Consider the following 25,439-nt stretch of genomic DNA (forward strand, 5'->3'; position numbering starts at 1 on the left):
GCACTTCAGGCAATATTGTTCCTGAGATGCTGAATGACAGGGGCTTGGTGTTTTCACAGTCCCCTCTCCAGGGAGTGGCGTGGTATGACAAAGCCTTGGGGTGGGGTGGGGGGGCAGGAAGAGCTTGGAGGGGCGCTTGGCTCAGAAAAAGGGCTTGAACTGGGCCTAACAAAGGACCCGCCTGTAGGACTTGCACAGTCTTATTTAGGAAGCAGTCTGCCCCACAGTCTGAACGTGTTTCCAGAGGATGTCCAGAGGCACTGCGGCAAGCTGCCTGAGGGGTACCTGCCTATTTTCAGCTGGCTGTCCCTGCAGTAAGGGACTGTTCCTCTTGAAAGGATTAGAAACTGGGGCCTTGCAGCAGAACCTGCTTTCTGTGCCTCCTAGTCATAGAACCTCCACGTACCAGTGGGCCAGCCTCTACTTCCCAGTCTCCCTTACAATGAGATGTGGTTCACCCCCATTCCTGAAAACTCAGTCCTTGTCCCCAAAGCCAACCCAATCATGAAGATGAGGTTTTGGGGAAAAGGAAAAAGAATGTTTATTGCTTTGTCAACAAGGGAGAAACACCGGGGACTCTTATGCCAGAGTCTGTAATTCTGCCCATCACGGAAACCGGGGGCTTTTAAAGAGGTGATTCCAAGGCTACATTCCAAGTGTTTCCAGTCTGGAGATGTAATTCACTTGCTAATTTAAGAGTCATTTCTTAGATCCTCTGGTGCCATCCCCAAAGTCTAAATTACTTCATTTCACAGCGGCAAAGCAGCAAGGGCTATATTCAAAACGTAAAGTAGACCGCTATTACACCACCCTCCTATGACCAATAGAGTATCAGAGGAAATGACACTTGGTTCTTAAGGAAACAATCCTGAAAGAGAAGCAGCTGGCCTTGTTCCTTCTTTCCTCCTACCTAATGGCTAGACTGAGGATGTGATGTCTGGAGCTCAAGCATCCATATTGGACCAAGAAGTAGAAATCATGTATTGAGGATAGTAGAGCAACAATATAGGTCCCTGAAGATTGTAAAAACACCCTAACAGCTTTGGACTGCCTACTTTAAGACTTTATCTGTGTACAAGAGAAGTAACCATGTACCTTGTTGAAGCCAGTGTCTCTTGGGGTTTCTATCCTTCTCTAATGAACCTAATCTTAATAATGGTGTAATACATGAAAAGATCACTAAAGATCAAATTGCTGCAAAGAAAACACAATTGAAGGCCGCAGCCTAGTAACAGCACCCTCGATCCACACTGCTGGGGATTACTGCCTAGAGCCTGCCCACCTGTCCCCCTCCTGTTCCTGACCTCATTTATCTGGAAGCATTAATATGCAGATAATGGAAAGATATTTTTTTCCTTTTCTACCTATTGAATTTTAAATGTGAATGAATCACCTATTCAACAGTATCTGACTGAAAATAAAACTAAAGCAAAATTTTCTTCAAGTTACCGATTGAGGCCAGGGTGGGAATCCGGCTTGGAGGAATGAAGGAAAGGTACAGGCAAAGTTCATCTGTAACATTTTCTATATTTTAATTAGAAAGTAAGATGGGCAAAGGGATAGTTGTCACTCCTGGGTGATGGGTGATAGTTATATCTATGTATTTATGTATAAATAAATATTTTATGATGATGTTAATAATATAAATCTAGAAAATAAAAACATTCTTTTTACTTTTCTGCATGATCTTATATGACTCAAAATAAAAGTGGCAATTGTTAAAAGTCTGCCTGGAGGCAAAACCTAAGGTTAAAAGTTAGTCTTCAGAGTCCTGAGGCAGAAAGGGGCACTGTCACCGGGTCCAAGGATTCCCAGGATGTGTACAGAGGAGCCCACCGGGACCAGGGAGGCGGGGATGTGGGTGGTGGCAGCTGTGGGGCTTTGAGCACCTGTTTGCATTATTTCGCTGGATTCATCAAAAGAGCAACATGACACCAGTCCTCCCTCTACCAGAGCATCCCAGCCTTCCCCTACACATACATCTGGCCTCTTCTCCAGGGCCCTGGCCAAAGGGTCCTCCTCAGGTATCAAGAGTGGGCACCACAGCTCCACAAGGCACAGCGCAGCTGAATGAGGGAAACTCCATCTGAGCAGGACACTGGAGGTGCCTGACCTGCGCCTTAGGGGATGCCCCTGCCTCTAGGTCACAGGGTTTGGCCAGGTGGTGGTCACATGACCCATGCAGAAGATCCATGCCCCAGCATTTTCTTGTAGAAACTAAGAAGCCTTTTCTCTTTTGTCTCTTACTTCAAGGCAGTGCCAGAGAGCCTCTTGGAGCCAGGCATGGTGATGTTTACCTGTAATCATGGCGAGGGGAGAGGTTGAGGCAGGAGGATTGCAAGTCGAGGCCAGCCTGGGCAACTTAGTGAGACCCTGTCTCAAAAAATAAAAGGGCTGGGGAGGATCCAAGAGGATCCAAGACAGCAGGCTAGAGGGAGGCAGTATTCTGTGTCACTCCTTGTCCTGGGACTCAAGTAGTGAGAATCCTGCTTCTCAGCGAACGATATTCCTGCTCCTGCCCAGGAATCATGGCCACTGTGCTGTCCAGGGCTCCAGGACTCAGGGTCAGAGTAGGTATCCCAACTACTCGGCCACACAGGATTACCGGCTACCAGAGCAGGACGGTGCAGAACTTTCGGCCACCCACCCGAGCAGAAATCACTGACCCCAGACACCTGGCAGCTTCCCACACACAGGAACTCCAGCCACCACTCCCCTGTGACCCCCTCTACCTCCATGTCGGGACTCTGCAGCAGTGGAGAGAGTCCCCTACACACAGTAGCCTGCCAGCACCCAGGAACTTCACACAGGCTCTGAAGTCAGCCGACTGCCACACACTGCACACTCTGAACTCATGGTCCAAGGCCATCGCTTGGCTCCCCCCATCCGACCCGACACCCCATGGCTGAAAGCAACGACCTCCATCTTGGGTCACCTTCATTGCCATATTCAATGTGGACAACTCCCAGTTTGGAACTCTGGCTGGCCAGGTACCCAGGGTCTAACTGCCCCCTCTCCCCAGCAGCCACTATCCCAGCACAGTGACACTCTGGTTACCCTCACCATCCTGAGGGCAGAGAAGCCAGCTAACAACAGACCACCCAAATATTGGATGAGAAGGAAAGCAGGAAAGATACTGATCTCCAACCAAAAATATCCTTGTTTCTTCCTTCAAGATTTTTTATTTCTTCTCCCTCTCTATTCTCCGGCCCTCACATCCCCAACATTTGTGAAACCAAGTATTTTGCATGAACTAGGATTTTGAGGACAGGGAGGTCTGAATAGGATATTACAATTGTGTTTTATATTTTCTTTTTCTTTTTTTTTTTTTTTGGTTTGTTTGTTTTCCCTTTTTCCCACCAATTTCTACTATTTTTACCTCTTTTTAATTTTTGAGATATATATATATATATATATATATATATATATATATATATATATATATATATATACTTGTTTTATGTCCTCTACTGTCTTCCCACTTACCTGTCTACCAAAAATTACTTCCTGTCTCTTCTGCTACTAATCTTCCTCTTTAGATGCCACAGCCCGGCTGGCTGGGCAAAAGAGCCGGTGGGTGACGAGCAACTTGTGTAGATTGATATAGCAGGAGTGGGAGCCGTTTATTGTAGGACAGGAGGGGTATTTATACATTCCACACAGCTTATCTTAATTAACATAAACTAGATACGCAGTCAACCAATAAGGAATCTCCACACTTAATGGCTCGCTGGTGTTACTTCACAAACCACTCCCTCTGGCAAAATGCCAGGCGCCATCCAGACTTGTTTACAGACCCTAATATTATTTAGATTTCTCTTTCACACTTCCTAAGATTTAATAACTCTATATCCTCTCCTCCTACCTCCTCAGCATATCATCCTACTCCTCACTCCCAGTTCTTTGTCCACCATCAGAAACTGTAAACCCTTTTACAAACCTACTGAGTATATTGTAGATAATAATTGAATTCAACATTTCTGTACATTGTGACCAAACTGCAAAAGTCTTAATAGCAAACATTTGTTTTTAGAGTGTATATTGTTTATACTGGGTTCTATTAACATTGTCCTTCACCTCAAAGGAGAGGTATTGAAACTCTACAGGGGCACTATAAGCCTATAGGGTAAAAATGGTAATGCCTGGGATCCACAGAGCTAGAAGGGCAGACACACAAGCAATATGAAAAGACAAGGGAAGAAAATGCCCCAAACAAATCAAGATACCACATTATTAGTATCCACGGCCAGCACAGCAGATGAAATGACAGAGAAGGAGTTCAGGATGTAAATAATTAATGTTCTGCAAATTGAAGGATGATACAAGAGAGCAAATACAGACAGCAAAAGATCATTTTGACAAAGAGCTACATAAACAAATACAGGAAGCGAAAGATTCCTTCAGTGGGGAGATAGAGGTTCTAAAAAACCAAACAGAAATCCTTGAAATGAAAGAAACAATAAACCAAATTAAAAGTTCAATTGAAAGCATCACCAACAGATTAGACCACTTGAGAGACAGGACCTCAGACAATGAAGACAGAATATAGAATCTTGAAAAGAATGTAGACCACACAGTGAAAATAGTAAGAAACCATGAACAGAACATTCAAGAAATATGGGATAGCATAAAAAGACCAAATTTAAGAGTTACTGAGATAGAGGAAGGAATAGAGTTCCAAACAGAAGGAATGAGCAATCTATTCAATGAAGTGATATCAGAAAATTTTCCAAACATGAAGAATGAATTGGAAAACCAAATTCAAGAGGCTGATAGGACACCAAATATACAAAATCTCAACAGAACCACACCAAGGCACATTATAATGAAAAGGCCTAACATTTTGAATAAGGAGAGAATATTAAAAGCCACGAGAGAAAGGAATCAGATTACATATAGGGGAAAACCAATTAGATTATGTGCAGATTTTTCAACCCAGACCCTGAAAACTACAAGATCCTGGGACAACATACACCAAACTCTGAAACAAAATTGATGCCAACCAAGAAGAAGCAGTTGTGAAATTCATCTGGAAAAATAAGAGACCCAAAATAGCTAAAGCCATCCTTAGCAAGACGAGTAAAGCAGGTGGCATCACTATACCTGACCTTAAACTATACTACAGAGCAATAGTAACAAAAAAACAGCATGATATCAGCACCAAAATAGACTGGTAGACCAATGGTACAGAACAGAGGGTACAGAGACTAACCTACATAATTATAGATATTTTATATTAGACAAAGGCACCAAAAACACACATTGGAGGAAAAAAATAGTCTCTTCAACAAATGGTGCTGGGAAAACTGGAAATCCATATGCAACAACATGAAATTAAACCCCTATCTCTCACCATGCACAAAACTCAACTCAAAGTGGATCAAGAGCTTAGGAATTAAACCAGAAACCCTGCATCTAATAGAAGAAAAAAAGTAGGCCCAAATCTTCATCATATAGGATTAGGCCCCTACTTCTTTAATAAGACTTTTATAGTGCAAGAATTAAAATCAAGAATTAATGAATGAGATAGATTAAAATTAAAAAGCTTCTTCTCAGCAAAAGAAACAACCTGTGAGGTGAATAGAGAGCCTATAGCTTGGGAGCAAATTTTTACCACAATGCACATCAGATAGAGCACTAATCTCTAGGGTATATAAAGAATTCAAAAAGCTAAATACCAAAAAAATAATAATAATAACCCAATCAATAAATGGGCCAAGGACCTGAACAGACAAGTCTCAGAAGATGATATACAATCAATCAACAAATATATGAAAAAATGTTCAACATCTTAGATGGGGGAATGGGTACATAGCTCAGTTGGTAGAGTGCTTGCCTCCCATGCAATTAGAGAAATGCAAATCAAAAATACACTTGAGATTTCATCTCACTCCAGTCAGAATGGCAGCCATTAAGAATACAAACAACAATAAGTGTTGGCAAGGATGTGGGGGAAAAGGTACACTCATACATTGCTGGTGGGACTGCAAATTGGTGCAGCCAATCTGGAAAGCAGTATGGAGATTCCTTGGAAATCTGGGAATGGAACCACCATTTGACCCAGCTGTCCTACTCCACGGTCTATACCCAAAGGACTTAAAACCAGCATACTACAGGGACACAGCCACATCAATGTTTATAGCAGCACAATTCACAATAGCTAAACTGTGGAACCAACCTAGATGCCCTTCAGTAGATGAATGGATAAAGAAAATGTGGCATATATACACAATGGAATATTACTCAGCATTAAAAGAGAATAAAATCATGGCATTTTCAGGTAAATGGATGGCGTTGGAGAATATAATGCTAAGTGAAGTTAGCCAATCCCCACCCAAAGAAACAAATGCCAAATGTTTTCTCTGATATAAGGAGGATGATTCATAGTGGGGTAGAGAGGGGAAGCATGGGAGGAATAGACGAACTCTAGATAGGGCAGAGGGGTGGGAGGGGAAGGGAGGAGCATGGAGTTAGAAATGATGGTGGAATGTGATGGACATCATTATCCAAAGTACATGTACGAAGATACAAATTGATGTGAATAAATACTTTGTATACAACCAGAGATATGAAAAATTGTGCTTTATATCTTTAATATGAACTCTAATGCATTATGCTGCCGTACATAACAGTTTAGAATAAAAATAAAAAATAAAAGGGGTGGGCCAAAGCAATGCTGCATGCCTTTTATTCCAGGTTCTCAGGAAGATTAGGCAGGAGGCTTGCAGGCTGGAAGCCAGCCTCAGCAATTTAGCAAGACCTTGTCTCAAAAAAGGGCTGGGGATGTGGCTGGGTGGTTGAGTGCCCCTGAGTTCAATCCCAGGTACTCCCCCTCCAAAAAAAGAAAGTCCTGAATATGTACAGACTCTTATTATTCCCTAAACAATATAAACAGTGTATCCTATTCACATAGGATTTACATTGTATCAGATATAAGTAATTGAGAGAAGACAAAGGATATGGGAGCCTGTGCATATGTTCTAATTAATGCAAGCACTATTCCATTTCATATAAGGGACATGAGCAGATTCTGGTATCCTAGTGGGGCTCCTGGCACCAATCCCCAGGGATACTGAGAAACAACTGCATATTTATTTCTTCTCTTGTTTTTTATGATTGTTTATACTTCTCCTTGCTTTGGGTTTTTCTAGGTTCTTGAGGTTTGAGCCTGTATTTTAGATTTGAAACTTTTCCTCTTCTCTAATGTTAGCATTTTGTGCTACAGATTTCCCTCTCAGCACTGTTCTAAGTGTATTCCATGAATTTCAACATTACATATTCATTTTCGTTCCATTCAATGTGTGTTTTGTTTTGTTTTGTCTTGTTGAGACTTCCTCTTTGATTCATGGATTGCTTAGAAGGAAATCTAATTTCTAAATGTTTGGAAATTTTTCTGTTCTCTTTCTGTTATTAATTTCCAGTTTTATTCCACAGTGTCCAAGAACACCCACTACATGATTCCAATTATCTTAAATTTGTTGAAGTTCATTTTATCATCAAGCATGTGCCTTATCTCAGTTTATGTCCCATGAGCACTTGTAAAGAAGATATGTGTTGCTGGTTTTGGGCGGAGTGTTCTATAAATAGCAAACTAAGACTGTTAGGCATTTATTTCTTCTATTATCATATAAAATTGTCTTATTGTTCTATCAATTTTTTTTTATTTTTTGATGTTTAATTTTTAAGCATGTAAAAACATCAAAAATTTTTTAAAATATATTCTACCTAGCACATACTTAAAGATTTTTAAAATTTGTTCTTTTTAGATATACATGACAGTTGAGTATATTTTGACATATTTTATACATGGAATATAAGTTACTCTACTTAGGATCCCATTCTTGCAGTTGTACAGGGAGAGGAGTTTCACTGATCGTGTATTTATATAAGCACATGGGAAAGTTCTGATTCATTCTACTGTCTTTTATATTCCAATTCCCCCTCCCTTCCCTTCATTCCCCCTTGACTAATCCAATGAACTTCTATTCTTCCCTCCCCACCCCTTATAGTAAGCTAGCATCCAAATATCAGAATATTCAGCCTTTGGTTTTTGGGGATTGGCTTATTTCAGTTAGCATGTTAGCCTCCAATTTCATCCATTTACTGGCAAACACCATAATTTTATTCTTCTTTATGGCAGAGTAATATTCCATTGTGTATGTATGTATGTGTGTGTGTGTGTGTGTGTATATATATATATATATATATATATATATATATATCACATTTTCTTTATCCAGTCATCTGTTGAAGGGCACCTAGGTTGGTTCCATAACTTAGCTATCGTGAATCGAGCTGCTATAAACATTGACATGGCTGTGTCACTGTAGTATGCTGATTTTATGTCCTTTGAGTATAAACCTAGGAGTGGGATAGCTGGGTCATAAGGTGGTTCCATTCCAAGTTTTCTGAGGAATCTCCATACTGCCTTCCAGAGTAGTTACACCAATTTGCCACCCCACCAGCAATGTATGCGTGTACCTTTCCCCTGCATATCCTCACCAACAGTTATTGTTACTTGTATTCTTGATAATTGTCCTTCTGACTGCAGTGAGAGAATCTCATTGTAGTTTTAATTTGCATTTCTCTAATTGCTAGAGATGTTGAACACTTTTTCATATATTTGTTGGCCATTTAGATTTCTTCTGTGAAGTACCTGTTCAGTTTCTTTGCCCATTTACTGATTAGGTTATTTGGTTTGGGGGGGGGGTGGTGTTAAGTTTTTTGATTAATAGAGATTAATGCTCTATGTGAGGTGCAGGTGGCAAAGATTTTCTTCCATTCTGTAGGCTCTGTCTTCAAGTTCTTGATGGTTTCCTATGGCATGAAGAAGCTTTTTAGTTTGGTGCCATCCCATTTATTGATTCTTTATTTTACTTCTTGTGCTTTAGGAGTCTTGGTGAGGAAGACTGTTCCTTGGCTGCCATGATGGAAAGTTGGGCCTATGTTTTCTTCTATAGTAGGTGCAGGGTTGTTGTATCAATTTTTCAGAGCAGGACATTGTAATCTCCAACTGTAATTGTGAATCTGTTTTATTTCCACTTGTCTATTCAGTTTCATGTCACATAGTTTATCATTGCCTGTCTGATACATACACATCTAAGATCGTTATGCCGTCCTGGTGAATTTTGACCCATTAGCATTATATTGTCCCTCACTGTCTCTGAAAGTTGTCTTTGCTCTGGAATATACCTTCTAATATTATTATAGCCACTCCTGCTTTTTTCTGATTAATACTTCATCATATACTTTTTTTTCATCCCTTTACCTTCAAATTGTCTATGTTTCTTTAATCCTTTTATTTTCAACCTGTCTATATTTCCTGGAGGCAGCATAGAGTTGGGGCATGTTTTTTAAACCATTCTGCCATTCATGGCCCTTTTGGGGGATGGAGGTACTGGGGATTGAATACAGGAATGCTTTACCACTGAGGTACATCCCCAGCCCTTTTTATTTTTTATTTTGAGACAAAGTCTTGATAAGTTTCTTAGAGCCTCACTTCATTGCTGAGGCTGGCCTCAAACTGCAGTCCTCCTGTCTCAGCTTCCCAAGTTCCTGTCATGCACCACCCTGCTCAGCCAACTATTGCCATTTTTTGTGTGGTGTTGAGGATTGAACCAAGAGCCTTGTGCATGTGAGGCAAGCACTCTACCAACTGAACTATATCCCAAGCCCCAACTATTGCCTTTTAACTAGTGTATTTATACCATTTACACTTAGTGTATTTGCCCACCTTCTGGCTTACCATGTCCTTTCTCCCTTCCTGGTGTTCCAAGCTTCCTTCTTTTATTGTTTCCTTTCTGGTCAGTGACCTTCCTTCAGTCATCCTTGAAGTAAGTGTGCTATTGGCAATTTCTCATAGTTTCCCTTTATCTGAGAATTTGGTGGTTCATTCCTAAAAAAAATATTTTTGCTGGGTAGAGAATCTTGGATTAACAATATTTTTCATTTAGCATTCGAAAAATATTATGCCACTTCTTTTTGGCCTCTGTGGTTTCTGATGAGAAATGCACCGACATTTGGATCTTTTTTCCTCTATAGATAATGTATTTTTTTCCATCCTTCTGGCTACTATTAATATTATTTTCTTTAGTATTCAAAAGTTTAATTATGTCATCATGGAATTATTTCTTTGTGTTTATCCAGTTGGGCATTCATTCATTCAGCTTCCTAACTAGGTAGACTTATGCCTTCTGCCAAATTTGAAAAGTTTTCAGCCAGTGTATGTGCACATACTTTGCCTGGTCGGCTCTCCTTCTTCTTTCCTTCCAGGACTCTGATGATGTTAAGATCTTGTTAGAGTCCCATGAGCTCTGTTCATTTTCCTTAAATCTGACTTTTCTTTATAGATGTATATTTTAGTTGTCAGTGGACCTTTGTTTTATTTATTGACACGCGGTGCTGAGAATCAAACCCAGCACCTCACACACACTAGGCACATGCTCCGCCGCTGAGCCACAACCCCAGCCCTGATTTTTCTTTCTTTGTTGTTCAGATTGAGTAGTTTCTATCGTTGGTCTTTCAGCTCACTGATCCCTCCACCTTTCCATTCTACTCTTGAGCCTATCTGAGCTTTTTATTTCGGTCACTGTGTTTCAGTTCTGAAATTTCCACTGGGTTCTTCTTTACAGCTTCTGTTTCTTTGCTGGGACATTCTATTTTTATGTGTTTCAAGAGATTTCTATAATAATTCAATGAAGCATTTTTCATGGTTGCTTTCGACATCCTTGTCAAATGGGTTGTCCAATAATTGTGACATCCCTGTGCTCCTGATTGTCCTTTTTCACTCAGCTTGAGATTTTCCTGGCTCTGGATAGGATGAGTCGTCTTCCATTGGAACCTGGACATTTTTACATTATGTTACTCTGGATCTTTTTTAAACCTTTTGTGTTGCCTTGATGTCACTCTTAGCACTCTGGCTGGGACATGGGAGAGGGACCTCTTACTTTCAGGTGGAGGTAGAAGCCCAGGTTCCCTCATGACCTTTCTCCTTCTCACTGAAACCTGGGAGGAGGGGACTTGTAGCCAGCTAGTGGGGATAAAAGTTCTGAACCCCCACTTGGCCTTCTCTGACAGCACCCCAGCAGGGGCATCAGGGTGCCCTGTTATAGTGTAGGGTCCCCATTTGCCCTTTTTCCAGTTGGGAGTAGGTTGGGGCCCACAGGTTTTTCTGAGGTGTTTAGCTGGAGTAGAGAGGCTAATGCTAAGAATGTTCTGCTAGACTAAGGCTTTCGTGGTCTTTTGGTGAAGACACAAGCTTTCTTGGATTTTTTTTTTTGTCTGTGCCCATGGGCATTTCTGGGTTCCTTGTTGGTTCTGCTCCAAGGATAGATGAGGCAAAAAAACAAACAAACCCAGAACATCACCAGGTCATTCATCAGGTCTCCAGGTCCCTAGCCAAAACTGTTCCTGTGCTCTTCTCTCCACTCTGCAGAACTTGGTTTTACTTTGCAGGAGAAAGAGGGAAAAGCACGTCTACTCCATATTCTAGAAGCAGATCTACTCTATCCAGCAGAATTTTATTTTATCCAAGCTGAGGATTGATGATTGATTGATTGATTGATGGTAGTGCTAGGGGCCAGGGCCTTGCACATGCTAGGCAAGTGCTCTGCAATTGAGCTACACTTCCACCCCCAAGCTGAGTTATCCTTAACCAGAACAGACATCCACGTTTCCTTTGGACCCAAGAGAGGCTCCATTTGAAGACCCTCCAGACTCAATAACTGAGAACGTTGATGTGAGGACCTAAAGAATGGCATGTCCAGTCCTTGGTGCCTCCATCTTTATCCACTCAGGACAGGCTTATGGCAAGCATTGACTGGAGACCCAGACCTCTGTCCAGGCCCTCCCAACACCTAACACGTTAGACTCTCCCAGCAAAGGAGAACAATTGCTCCTCACCAGGCTGGGGCCATCTTTTGGAGGGACAACCACCACCATCTCCCCTCTACAATCACCTATTTTGCTTCTTTCCTCAGTTCCCTTGAGAACCTATCCTTGGAAGACCACTATGGCTTCTCCTGCATGGGACCTGGCCTCTCCACAGGGTTGATCCACTGCAGGTCCTTTACACAGAGAGTCAGATTAGGCAGGAGCCACACTGAGAGGGGTGCCGAGTCAGAAGTGGGGGCCTCATAGTTCTGCCCTCAGTTCTACTCTACTCACTTGCTAAAGGGTCAGGAAGGAGGGTGTGCCCCACTGCCCCTGAGTCCAGCCCCTGCTTGTTACCCCTAGGCCTTCACGCTGGCCTAGAAGCTGATGTGGAAATTCGACCCATAGCTCCTCTACTTACCAGTATTAAATGTAATGCACTTACACTCCCCGAGCATGTATTTCTACTTAAAATGACAGGTCTGGATACAGGCATGTGACAGAGTAATAAGCTGTAGCCTGGACCTCTCTGGGAGGCAGGTGGAGAAGTAAAGGCCAGAGATGAGGATACATCTCCCAGGTTCCCAAGGGGATTGACCCCAGTTGCTAGGAGGACCTGCTTGAATAGATGCCCTGCTGTGTCCTCCTTCACCTCCCCACTTACCTATGGGAGAGTCCAGTGGGGCCTTTTGAATAGATTACTTGCAGTGGAACCCTCATAGAGGCCACTTCAGGGGGACACAATCTAAGAGACCTTGAATTCAGAGCAGCCACCAGAAGCCTTCTTTTCACGCTGCTCTCCGCTTGTTGAAAACCATGGCAGGATCAAGGGGAGGGAAGCAGGCCTCCCTCACACACCCAGCCCAGGGTCTGGCCTGCCAAGAGTGATCACTCTGCGTGACTCCAGTGACTTGGTGCAGAAAAGAGCCTCCCAGGCTGTTGTCCACTCAAAGCCACACTACAAAAGGGCCCTTCTTCATCCCGGCTGGTTCAGGCCAGGTCCTAAGAAAGAAATAAAGGGTAGAGAGTGAGGGTGGGGTCAACCAGGCTTAATTATGTGTGCTAGAAAAAGCTATTTCCACCCTTAGGCCAGAAGAAAAGTGCCTCGCAGAAGGTCAAACCATAGGCGTTGCTGTCCCCGCTGTGTATGGTACACAGTGTGCTTGTGTTATATGTTCTCTGTGCCACACACCATGCACGCTATGCACCATGCGGGATACGTGATGCATACAAATGCCACACATATATGCAATATATATGTTACACATTATACACACGTCATGTTATATGCTATACATCCACACATCTGCTGCATGTTGTGTGGTGTTGTAGTGTGCAGTGTGCATGTCCCATGGTGTGCATGCACACATGGTATCATTTCATGTTCAGGTCGTGTGTTGTGTATGTGGCACACTACGTGTGGTTTGTGCAGCACGTGTACACTACGGTGTGTTGCGTACTATACACATAGTTTTTGAGAAACAACTGGATGTGATTGTTATCTTTATTCTTTATAGGTAAGGTGTTTCCCCCATCTGGAGTCTTTCAAAATTCTTTCTCTAGCTTTAGTTCTCTGTAGTTTGAAAGTGAAATGTGTAGGGGAAGAGATTTTTTTTAAATCATTTGTTCTGCTTTCTATGCTTCCTGGTTATGTACTTTAGTATCTGATGGGGAAATTTTCCATTGTTTTTGTTTCTAATATTTCTTCTGTTCTATTTTTTCTTTCTTCTCCTTCTGATGTCCCCATTATGTGTCTACATTTTTAATAGCTGTCCCACTATAGTCCTTGGATAGTTTGTCCTGTTGGTTTTTTTTGTTTTGTTTGATGTTTGTTCTCTATGCTTTTATATATATATAATATTTTTATAAATATATATATACATATATTTTAGTTGTAGATGGACACAATGCCTTTATTTTATTTGTGTATTTTTACGTGGTGTCAGGGATCAAACTCAGTGCCTCACGAATGCTAAGCAGTCACTCTACCACTGAGCCACAACCCAGGCCTCCAAGTTGTGGAAATTTCTATTAACATACTCTTTTTTTTTAAGAGAGAGAGAGAATTTTTAAATATTTATTTTTTACTTTTCGGCGGACACAACATCTTTGTTTGTACGTGGTGCTGAGGATCGAACCTGGGCCGCACGCATGCCAGGCGAGCGAGCTACCACTTGAGCCACAACCCCAGCCCCAACATACTCTTTTTTTATGTAAATTTTTAAATTTATATATGACAGCAGAATGCATTACAATTCTTATTACACATATAGAGCAAAATTTTTCATGTCTCTGGTTGTAAACATAGTATATTCACACCAATTTGTGTCTTCATACCTGTAGTTTGGATAATAATGATCATCACATTCCACCTTCATGAATTACCCCATGCCCCCTCCCTCCCTCTCCCACCTCTCATATTCTTAAACTCAAAGAGTCTTTCTTCAGCTGTGTCCAGTTTACTAATGGGCCCACTGGCCATGTTTTGGATCTTTCATATCCACAAAGGATCATATGATAAAGGCTGGTCCCTAACCTGTGGCACTATTGGGAGGTGGAGCCTAGAGGGAGGAAGTTAGGTTATTGGGGTCATGCCCTTGAAGGGGATATTGGGATCCTGGCTCCTTCCTGTCTCTTTGTTTCCTGGCCACCATGAGGTGAACTGGCTTGCTCTGTCATGTGCTCCCACTACGATATACAGTGCCACCACAGACCCAAAGCAACAGAAACAAGTGACCATGGACTGAAACCTCTGAAGTGGTGAGCCAAATAAATTTTTTCTCCTTATAAGTTGATTATCTCAGGTATTTTGTTACAGTGACACAAGACTACCTACACACTATCAAAGGCTTCATTCCTATTATTGGGCTTTTCATTTCTAACATTTTTCCCCTTGGGATTTCTATCTTTTTGCATTGCCAATATGTTCCTGCATGTTTGCTACTTTAGGGTCCTTAGCATATTAATCATAGTTGTTTTATTTAGTGAGTACTGTGTGTGTATGTCTGTAGTAGTGAGGATTGAATCAATCCAAGGGTGTTTGGTATACACCAGCCCTTCTTCTTATTATTATTATTTTAATTTTAGTTTTCCATCTATTTATTTATTTATTTATTTTGATTTTTTTTTGTGCTACAATGTGCCATGTGGGCAAGAGGAATTGCTCGGTGATAGTTAGCCTGGGGTCACCTAGTCTCTAGACCAGTGCTGTGGCTTATTTCAAATGATTCTGCCAGAAGCACAAAGGAATTTTCCTCTGCTCACTGTGGGGACCTACTCAGGTCTCCAGAGGTCAATCTCACGACATTGGACCCCCACTCCCCTGACTGGGTCCCCTGGAGGTTTTACGCTCTGACTCATTCACACTCGCCTTCATCACTTTGCCAATGACAGTTCAGGATTTCCTACCCCAACACTGGTGTCCCCCCTTCCATGGCCTCTGGGTTTCTACTCTAGTAAGCGGCACCTCCCTCTGTCTGGAGCAACTATTTCTCTTGTCATTAGGATGCAGTGGTGACTTCCAAGCTCCCCAGGTGGAACTCGAAACTAAAAGTCCACTTTCCTCTTTTTTTCCTTTTAAAAAATTAGACAGTCATGTTAATTTCAGTAAATCTTTAAATATTCTTGATGAGAATACTTTGTAAGATTGTTTTCTGAGTATCTTCTTCCCGTCTTTGGTTTAACTATTTATTCTCTCAATGAAAAGAAAAATCCCAGTTATAATAAAATCTAAATTGTCAATTTTTCATTTGTCTTTTGGATAGTGTTTTCAGTGTGACTTTTTGTTTAGTGCTTTTAATGTCTTTTTGGTCAAAGAAATGTAAGCATGAACATTACGGAGTACTTCCTGGAAGCTTCCTTAGAAAGGACAGGGTCTAGCCAGGCACAGTGGCACACGCCTATAATCCCAGTTGGCTTGAGGGGCTGAGGCAGGAAGATCTCAAGTTCTAAGCCAGCCTCTGCAACTTAGTGAGAGCCTAAGCCATTTAGGAAAACCCTGTCTCAAAATAAAAGATATAAAGGGCTGGTGGGGTGAAGTGCCCCTGGCTTTATTCCCCAATACTAAAAATTAAAATTAAAAATAAAATAGAGTACTATGGCTATGGCTTGAGTGTGTCTCCCAAAGGTTCACATGCTAGAAACACGTGTGTGTGTGTGTGTGTGTGTGTGTGTGTGACAATGTTGAGAGGTGTGGCACACTGAAGCGGTCAGGCCCAGTGAGAGGTAATTAGATCATGGGGTCCATCCTCATCCTTATAAAGGGATAGTGCTGATCTCACAGAGTGAGGTGACTCTTGTGAGAGCTGCATATTCTCCAGTGAGGTCACCCTGTGAGCCTGACCCCTTCTACAACCCCCATTTCCCTGTCCTTTTCTTCACCGTCTTGTGAGGCAGCCAGGGTGGAGGGGCCCTCACCAGAGGCCAATCAAGTGAGGCCACCTGATCTTCAATTTTGAGGCTCTTAAAACTGTGAGCTGAATAATCTGTGTATTATTACCCAGTCCCAAATATTTTGCTGTAGCAACACAAATCAAATCTACACAAAGGTTAAATGAAATCTCAACAGGAACAATATCCTTATAAGAGGAGGAAGAGAGGGCAGGGATGAGCGTGCACAGAGCAGAGACCAGCTACAAGCCAAGGAGAAAGACCTCTGAGGAAACCAGCCCTGACCATGCCTTGACCTTGGACTTCCAGCCTCCAGAACTGTGGAGAAGCGAATGTCTGTTGTGTAAGCCTCCCCAGCCTCCCAAACAGACTAGGACAGCGCCTACAGCCCGAGGTTCCCTCTGGACTGCCAGGATGGGGCAGAAATGCACATGAGTGAGGTGTCCTGGGCCTCAGCTCCACACTTCTCTCAGCGGATCCCGGGCCTGGCAGGGTGGGGTCCCCTCCAAGGCCACCATCCCCAAATCAAGCCCCTTTCCACCCCACCCTGCCCACAACATCTGCTCATCTGACAGACCTCTGAGTCCAATTTGGGGACCACCATCTTTCTCCTGGTTTTCAAAGGTGGATTTACTTAGCACATTTCACCCAGAAGGAAATTATAATCCCCTTGTGGAAATCAAAGATGATGAACCAAATGAGATGAGCAAAGTTTACCTCTCCAGAGCTGACAATAGCAAGGGAGTCAGCTACCCTCACCTGTGCTTTGGCAGAGTCTCTGAAGGCAGACAGAGGGTTAAGGAAGCATCACAGTGGGAAAGAGACAGCTCCAGGGGTGCCCTGGCTGGAGGCTGCTGACTGGGGAGGCTGGAGGCTGCTCACTAGAAGCAGGACATTCTAGGATGGGCTAGAGATCCATATATATATTTAGTTGCAGATGAACACAAGACCTGTATTTTACTTATTCATTTTTTATGTGGTGCTGAGGATTAAACCCAGTGCCTCACACATGCCAGGCAAGCGCTTTACCACTGAGCTAAAGCCCCAGCCCAGGATCCACGTTGGCCTTCTCTGATTGGTCCCAAATTGGAAAAGGGGTCAAAATTTAGGGAAGCATGAGGTTACTAATCAAATCCTGGCCATGTGGGGATGACTGTTACAGTGGTTATAGTTTAGTTTCCTGCACTGTATGCTATGTTATAGATAACCAGGTGGATTCCTAGGCTGGTTACTATAAGTGATGGGTAGATTTCCTGGTTTGTTACTGCAGCTTCAAGTCCAAGTTCTATTTTCATATATGATCTGGCCATTGTCTGTTTGTATATCCAATCTCGTAGCAGTGGAGGTTCAAATCAAGTCCTCAGAATTTTATATTACTATGGAAATAAAAATCTGAATGTATCACATCTTATTTTTTTCAATTATTTTTTTTTTGTTTGATGCCTGGGAAAAGTGAACTTTTGTTTAGCAATGATTCTTCTCAACCTTCTTGTTTTAGCTGAAATTACATAGAAGAACTAAATCTGACAAAATTAAGTGATGAATCTAGATACTGGATTGTATGGTGTTTTATTGAATTATTCTTTCAAATTTTATATGCATTAGAAATTCTTCATGGGGCTGGGAGTGAAACTTAGTGGTAGAGTGACAGTGTAAGGCCCTAGGTTTTATCCCTAGCACCATCAAGAAAAAACAAAAAAAGGAAATTTTTGGAAGAAGTTGGGGGGGGGGGGCGGGGAAACTGATGCTGCAGTTTTATTTAAGCAGAACACTGACTAGAAGTTGCAGCTTGAATTGCAAAACGCACAACTAGATTTAACCCAGGGGAGATTCACCCCTGAGCTACATCCCTCGTCCTTTTCATTTTCTATTTTGAGACAGGGTCTCACTAAGTTACCAAGCTGGCCTCAAACTTGAGATCTTCCAGCCTCAGCCTCCTGAGTCACCACCACACCTGACTCTACAACTTCATTTTGACTTACAAACTGACATATTTCTATCCACAGAGCTGCAGGACCAAGGATTGGCTAGTGTGGTTTGCCCAAATTGGACGGCACATCAATGTGCCCCTATGGGCTACAAAAGGCAGCTCTTGCAGGAGTGGCTGACCTGCTGGCCCCTCTATATGGACACACACACACACACACACACCAGGAATCCAGTCCTCAGCACCTGGGCCCTCTGCACACACTTTCTCCCTCTTGGCTAGAATTGCTCCATCTCACTCCATTTCCGGCCACAGCTGCCCTGTCAGCACTTGAGAATGATCAACTCAACGTTCACCTGCTAAGTTTCCCAGCCCTTAGCCCCAGGCTCAGGCTGACCACATAGGGCCCAGTGCTAATGGGGTGTCTTGATTTGTGTTTTGTTTCTGTTTCCCTCAGTGAAACAGTCGACCAACCAATCTGTGTCTAGCTTCAAAGCACACCTAAGGAACCCATCGCTTCTCACCTCCGGCACCACCATTCTGGTCCATGAGGCCATGGCAAGAGTCTCCCTTCTGGCCTCCCAGCTTCCCTCTGGGCCTCTCTGTTTCCTCCATTCAGCATCCAGAATGGCCTTGTTTATACTGAGCCATGCCGGGTTATTTCTTTGCTTAAGTTTTTCCACTGATCCTCCCCATTTCTCAGAGAATAAGCCAAAGTCCAAAGTCTGGCCTGCAAGAAGCCCTGCCAATAGTTGGCAAATCACAGCTCGCGGACCAAATCTGGCTCATAACCTGATTTTGTGGGTGATTTATTGGAGCATGGCCACACCTATGCATTTATTATTATCTATGATTATTTCAAGCCACAATGGTTCTTCTGAGATCACCCTAAACATTGCCACAAAGATACCAAGTAGATCCACAGAGAAGGCAATAGGCAGCTCTGTTCATGAGTGCTCCACCTTGGAATGGGTCCTCCAGCCCCAGCAGAGCCTTCAAATGACTGTGGCTTTTAGTGACAGATGCCAAGCGCAACCTGCCCAGCTGAGTCTTCCCCAAGCAACAGATGCACAGACTCTGTGGGCATAAACTGTGATTGTTTTTATGCCACTACATTCGTGGGTGGGGGTGTGCACAATGGCAACTGACCCCAGGGCCTTACACATGCTAAGCACATGCTCTACCAAGAAACTACACGCCCTGTCCACCTCTATGTTTTGTGATGCAACTTCATGTAAACCCATTCTGCCATAAAGAGTCTGTATGCATGTATGTGCTACCTTATAAATATGCGTGAAATGTGGATGTTGTTTGGATTTACTTTCTTTCTGTTTCATTTTTCTTCTACCATCTACCTCTCTGCTCTCACATTCTCTATATCAGTAACCTATCATATCCCACATATCCTCCATATTTTCCTCCATTCTCTACATAGTACCCCAATAGTCTATAGTTCCTAATAGACCGTAACTTACTTATATTCAGTCCTTGGTGATGGGCAGGCCTTTTGCTACTAAGTTGAGGTCAGTAGTAACTTCCCTGTATACCAGCCTCACCTACTTGAGTTTTATTATGGTTTAAATATGAGGTGTCCCCCAAGAGCTCTTGTGACAGACAATTCAAGAATTTTCAGGAGTGAAATAATTGAGTTATAAAAGCTTTAACCTAATCAGTGGATTAATCCACTGCTATGAGTTAATTGGGCCATAACTAGAGGTTGGTAGGTTGTAGCTGGAAGAGGTAGGTCACTGGGGGCATGACTTTGGGGTTTATCTTTTGTCCTTGGTAGGCAGAACTCTCTCTGCTTCCTGATTGCCATGTCTTGAGCAGCTTCCCCCCTCCACACACTCCAACCATGGTTTCTGCCTTACCTCAGACCCAGAGCAATGGACGTGGCTGTCTGTGGACTGAGACCTCGGAAACCATGAATGCCACATAAACTTTTCCTCCTCTAAAACAGTTCTTAGCATGTCTTTTGGTCATGGTGGGGAAAAAAAGCTGACCAAAAAAGCTGATTAATACCAAGTACAATACCAATACCAAGTGTACATAGAAGTATGTACAGTTGTACTTCTAGGTACAGTTGCCCAGAGTGGGGCTGCTGGGTCTGAGGACAGATGCATCTCAAATTTTAACAGACTCTGTCCCCGGGCTTTTGAAGGGTTTTGATGCACAGCCCTGGAAAGACCTGGACCTTTTTCTTACTGACATCACAGAGCCCCACAGCTGTGCAGGTCAGTGCAAAGCCTTTGACAAATCCATGTCCTGTTGTTTTTCACACTTTCTTTACTTTTTCTTTCTTTTTATTTATTTATTCTTTCTCCTCAATGCTGGGAATTAAAGCCAGAAGCACTCTATCTCTGAGCTACATGCCCAGTTCGTCTTTTTTTTTTTCCATACCAGAGATTGAACCTAGGGGTGCTTAACCACTGAGCTCTTTTTATTTATTTTTATTTTTTATTTTTATTTATTTTTAGTGTGTGTGTGTGTGTGTGTGTGGTGCTGGGAATTGAACCCAGGGCCTTGCACATCCAAGGCAAGCACTCTACCAACTGAGCTAGATCCCCAGCCCTCCCAGCTCTTTTTATTTCGAGGCAGGTTCTCACTAAGTTGCGTAAGGTCTTGCTAAGTTGCTGAGGCTGGCCTGGAACTTGAAATTCTCTGTCTCAGCCTCCTGAGTCACTCGGGTGACAGGCAAACCCCACATGCCTTGCTCCCCAGTCTTTTTTCTTTATTTTAATCTTGAGACAACGTCTCTGGAAATTGCTCAGTCTGGCCTCTAACTTGCTACCTTGCTACCGGCAGCCTCCAGAGTAACTGAGATTACAGATGTGTACCAGCTGCCTGGGCTTGTTTCCCCCACTTTCTCAGGCCCAGCTAAGACCTCACTGACTCAGCAATACTGCTTGGGTCCAGATAAAACCACACGGAAAATCCCTTTCTGGAGTTTGGTTTTCAGAGAAGAGATGCTGCCATTTGTTAGTGGTCCAGCAGAATAAGGGCAAAATGGAAGGTCACCGCTGCCCTGTCTTTCCTGGTATCAGGCCCCTTTGGTATCCTACTTGTCTAGTGGTAACTAGGGAGCCACACACATCTGTGCCTCTGAGGGCAGATGTTAATTTTTTCATTTACAAAGCAGAGGCCCCAAAACTCCCTCAGTTCATGGAGGCCTAGGTGTCTCAGACAATTTTCAGCACTGCCTAGGACAAAGGAAACAAACTCTTAAGTATTAAGTAGTTTGTTTATTAAGTAGTTTGGTCCAAACCTCTTAACAAAGTATCTATAGGACAATAATGTAGGCATTTGAGAAAGAGATATGCATCGATTCAAAGTGAATAGTTGGCTGAGAGTGGTGGCAATCCTGTAATCCCAGCAGCTCAGGAGGCTGAGGCAGGAGGATTGCAAACTCGAGGCCAGCCTCAGCAAATTAGGGAGACCTTGTCTCAAAATAAAATAATAAGAAGAAGAAAAAGAACAACAACAACAACAACTGGGGATGTAGTTCAGTGGTTAAGCGCTCCTGTATTCAATCAACCCTGGTACCAAAACATCCCGGGACAGGTGGGCCTGGTGGACGCCCACCCTGATTGCCTGTCCCACGGTGATTTCCACGTGGAACTAAGCTCACCTGTGCAGAGGCAGGGCGGTGGTGTCCTCAGCACGCAGACTGATGGGGGTTTGCACCCTGACCAGCAGAGGGCTCGGTGCTTCCCTCCGAACAGAGCGCTGCAGAGCCAGAGAGCTGGGTCTCTCCCCCCCCCCCCCACCTACTTTTCCACTGGCCCCTTCAGCCTCCGAGACCCGCAGGAATCAGGGAAGGGCAACGCGGCGGGAAGCAGAGGTGGGTCCTGTACCAAGCGCCCAGCTGTGGGGTCGCCCCTAGCAGAGAGCATAGGCACAGAGATCCACGCTCCAGGGACCCCATGAATGCGTGACATTCACATAAACTGAAAGAAACCCGTTTACCAGGAGTGGTGACCATCGTGGAACCCCAGCGACTCGGAGGATGAGGCAGGAGAATCACACGGCCATCGTCCCAAGAAAGCGTGTGGGTCAGTTGCGGTGAACGCGACTCTGGGGCGTGAAGGGGGCTCTGGTGGTGGCCCGCAGAGAACCCCGGACGGAAAAGCCACTTGACAGAGAAGCCAAGGTCCGGTCGGTCTGTCTGCAGGGTCAGGGAGCCTCCCGGAGCTGGGGGGACTTCTCACGCTGTTGGGGACACAGTGGGTACTGCAGTGAGTGTTTAAAAGAATCGCTCTGCAGAAAGAAGGGAAATACACTATTTTTGGAACTATAGAGTATTTTTTCCTTTTTCTGCACCTTTGAAGTTTTCTAAACGTATGCAGGTGTCACTAGAACAAAACCCTGGACTCCTCGCTACCTATGGAGGCTGAAGTCTGAAAAGGGGAGTTTCCAAGCGCAGCGCAGCCTGAGGCCAAGCCCAAGGCAGTAGGGAGCGCGGGGACCCCGAGAACCTGGCTCGGAAAGAAGCTGTTGGCAAGATGATCTTTAATCATAAAAGCCCCGAGGGCAGGGCGCATTGTGAAGATAGGATCCAGGGACGCAGAGTCCAGGGTGACGTAGTAAGAAGCAGCTCCCGGGTGCCTGAGAGGCGGCAGGCGGGGCGCGGGATAGGGCGACACCTGCCGGCCGTCTCCGCGCCCCTGCCCTGACGGTGAAACAAGTCATCGCAGGTTCCAAGCTGAATGGGCTGCTGGCTCCCGGGGCTTCATTTCCACCTGAGCAACAAAGGCAGCTGTCCAGCCTCCCAGAGGTGTGGGGATAGGGACACTTGTGAACTGTGAAAATCTGCAAGCCTCAATATGGAAAGCATCCCAAAGAAACTCAAAGGGCATAAAGGCGAATCTCACGTCTACTCCGGAGAGGGAAAGAGAGTTAAGAGGGAAAGAGAGTTAAGAGGGAAAGAGAGTTAAGACAAAACGAGCATAAGGTAAAAAGGAAAAGATTGTTTTTTCTAAAAATTGTCCACGTTTGGGGTGGAGGTCTCTCAGCGGTATAGCACGTGCTTAGCCTGCATGAGGCCCTATCAATCCCCAGCACCAAAAATAAATTAACTAATTCATAATAAAAAAAAATGAAATTTACATTAAAATTATGTTCTTTTAAAGACTTCATAAGGAGAAAGAAAGCAAATCAACAATGATACGGAGGGTATTTGCAATGCATATACCTGAAAAGGGATTTATACCCAGAATATATGTCCTTTTTGGAAAAAAAAATCCATGAACCAAGATTCAACTCAGCAAATTAAAACCTAGAGCAGGTCTTCCTAGAAAGGAACCAGAAAACCCATTAACTGTGAAAAGATGCCTAACCTCATCTGTTATCAAGAAAATATAAATTAAAACAATGATATGCAATCCCACACCCACTAGATTAGCAAAACCTCTACCAACATAGAGTGTTAAGACGTAGGGGAAAGAACTTGCAGTCACTGCTGTTGGAAATGTGAGTAGGTTGCGATCATTTTAGAACACAGCATGACTTGACCTAATAAAGGTGAACACCTAATAAAGGTGTGACCCAGTAGCCAGTAATGCCAGTCCTCCCTGTGTGTACCTGGCAAAGATTACTGCAATTTTAATCAAAATCCCAGCAAGCTCTTTAGTTAAGATTGGCAAGTTTATTTTAAAATTGATATGGAAATGTAAAGAACCTATCGTGGCCAAAATAGCTCTAAGAACGAACTTACATTACCTGATTTCAAGACTTATTATAAAGTTGTAGAAATCAAGACAGTATGATATCGATCTAAAGATCCATAAAAAGAAGGAAAAAAATAGAAAGCACAGAAATAGACCCAATCATATAAGCTTTTATTTGTCAGCCTTCCGTTACTCTGTCAAGTACCTGAGGTAAATCAACTTAAAAAGCAGAAAACTGGGAAACAAAAAGAAGATGATTGAGGCATCCCCTTTAAAGGGCATGCCCCAGTGATCTCCCACCAGGCTACATACCTCCTAAAGTTTTTATCATCTCCCAACAGCACCACCCTGAGACAAAGCTTTTAACACTCTGGTTGACATTCCAGATCCAAACTATAGCAATGGTCAATTAATGGTCAACAAAGGCAGTTCAATGGAGAAAGCATAATCTTTTTTTAAGAAACAGCCATATACGAAACAATTTGAGCCTAACCTTTACTTCACACCATTTCCAAAAGTTAACTTGAAATAGGTCACATATGTAAGTTGGAGAACTAAAAGCATAAAACTGCTGGAAGAAGTAAAAAATTCGGAAGAAAAGATAGTAGGGAAACTTAGCAACTGTATGTTTTAAAGGGATGGTCCACAAATTTTAAAGGGACACTCCTCCCTTCAAGAGGTGGAGCTTAGCCAGGCCTGGTGGCACATGCCTGTAATCCCAGCATTGAGCTCAGGTGGTTGAGGCAGGAGGATAGTGAGTTTAAAGGCAGCCTCAGCAACTTAGCAAGGCGCTAAGCAACTCAGTGAGACTCTGTCTCTAAATAAATACAAAATAGGGCTGGAGATGTAGCTCAGTAGTTGAGTGTCCCCTGAGTTCAATCCCTGGTACCAAATTCTCTTCTAGCAAAGAGAATACAGCAGATGTGGTGGGATGTCGGTTCTGAGATTAGTGTATAAAAAGACTGAAGTTTTCACTGTGGGTTCTCTGTCTGTCTCTGTTATTTACTTTGCAGGGAACACCAACTGCCACAGCATGAAACTCCCAGGGAAGAGAGCAATCAGCTGCCTTGCTGTTGGAAGAGGCCCTTGTGGTAAGGCGCAGGAGGGTTACCATCGATCTCACACATGAGCTTGGCAGCAGATACTCCCCTCACCAACCTGAAGATGACCACAACCCCACAAACAAGGGACAGCTTATTGCAATCTCATGAAAGATTGGGTGGCCAGAACTACCTAGCTAAGCTGCTCCCACATTCCTGATGCATGGAAACTGTGAAGTAATAAAAGTGTTTATTGTTTAAAGATGCTAATCTTGAGCATAATTTATTATATGGTAACTAACTCAGTGACAATGAGCTTGGCAAAAAGTTCTTAAAATATGACACAAAATATGACATAAATTATAATAGAAAAAATTCATAAATCAGATTTTTAAAATACTTTTATTTTATTTATTTGTTTTTATGTGGTGCTGAGGATTGAACCCAGGGCCTCACATAAATCAGATTTTTAATCAAAATTTAAAAATTCGTTTTTTGATAAAAACCACAGCAGAAGCCAGGTGCAGTGGCACACACCTACTTGGG

At 43.2% G+C, this 25,439-nt stretch overlaps 1 long non-coding RNA gene across 1 annotated transcript; it reads left to right on the forward strand.

The window, feature by feature from the left end:
• Nucleotides 1-21,908: 21,908 nt before the first annotated feature.
• LOC124106129 (uncharacterized) lies at nucleotides 21,909-25,163 on the forward strand. The gene is made up of 2 exons (XR_006856004.2): nucleotides 21,909-22,028; nucleotides 24,867-25,163. It is a non-coding gene; the product is annotated as an uncharacterized LOC124106129 (long non-coding RNA).
• Nucleotides 25,164-25,439: the final 276 nt, after the last annotated feature.

This window comes from Marmota monax, unplaced genomic scaffold, assembly GCF_021218885.2.
Source record: "Marmota monax isolate L192 unplaced genomic scaffold, Marmota_monax_Labrador192_F-V1.1 WCK01_AAM20220418_F8-fsc00034, whole genome shotgun sequence".
NCBI classification, from domain to species: domain Eukaryota; kingdom Metazoa; phylum Chordata; class Mammalia; order Rodentia; family Sciuridae; genus Marmota; species Marmota monax.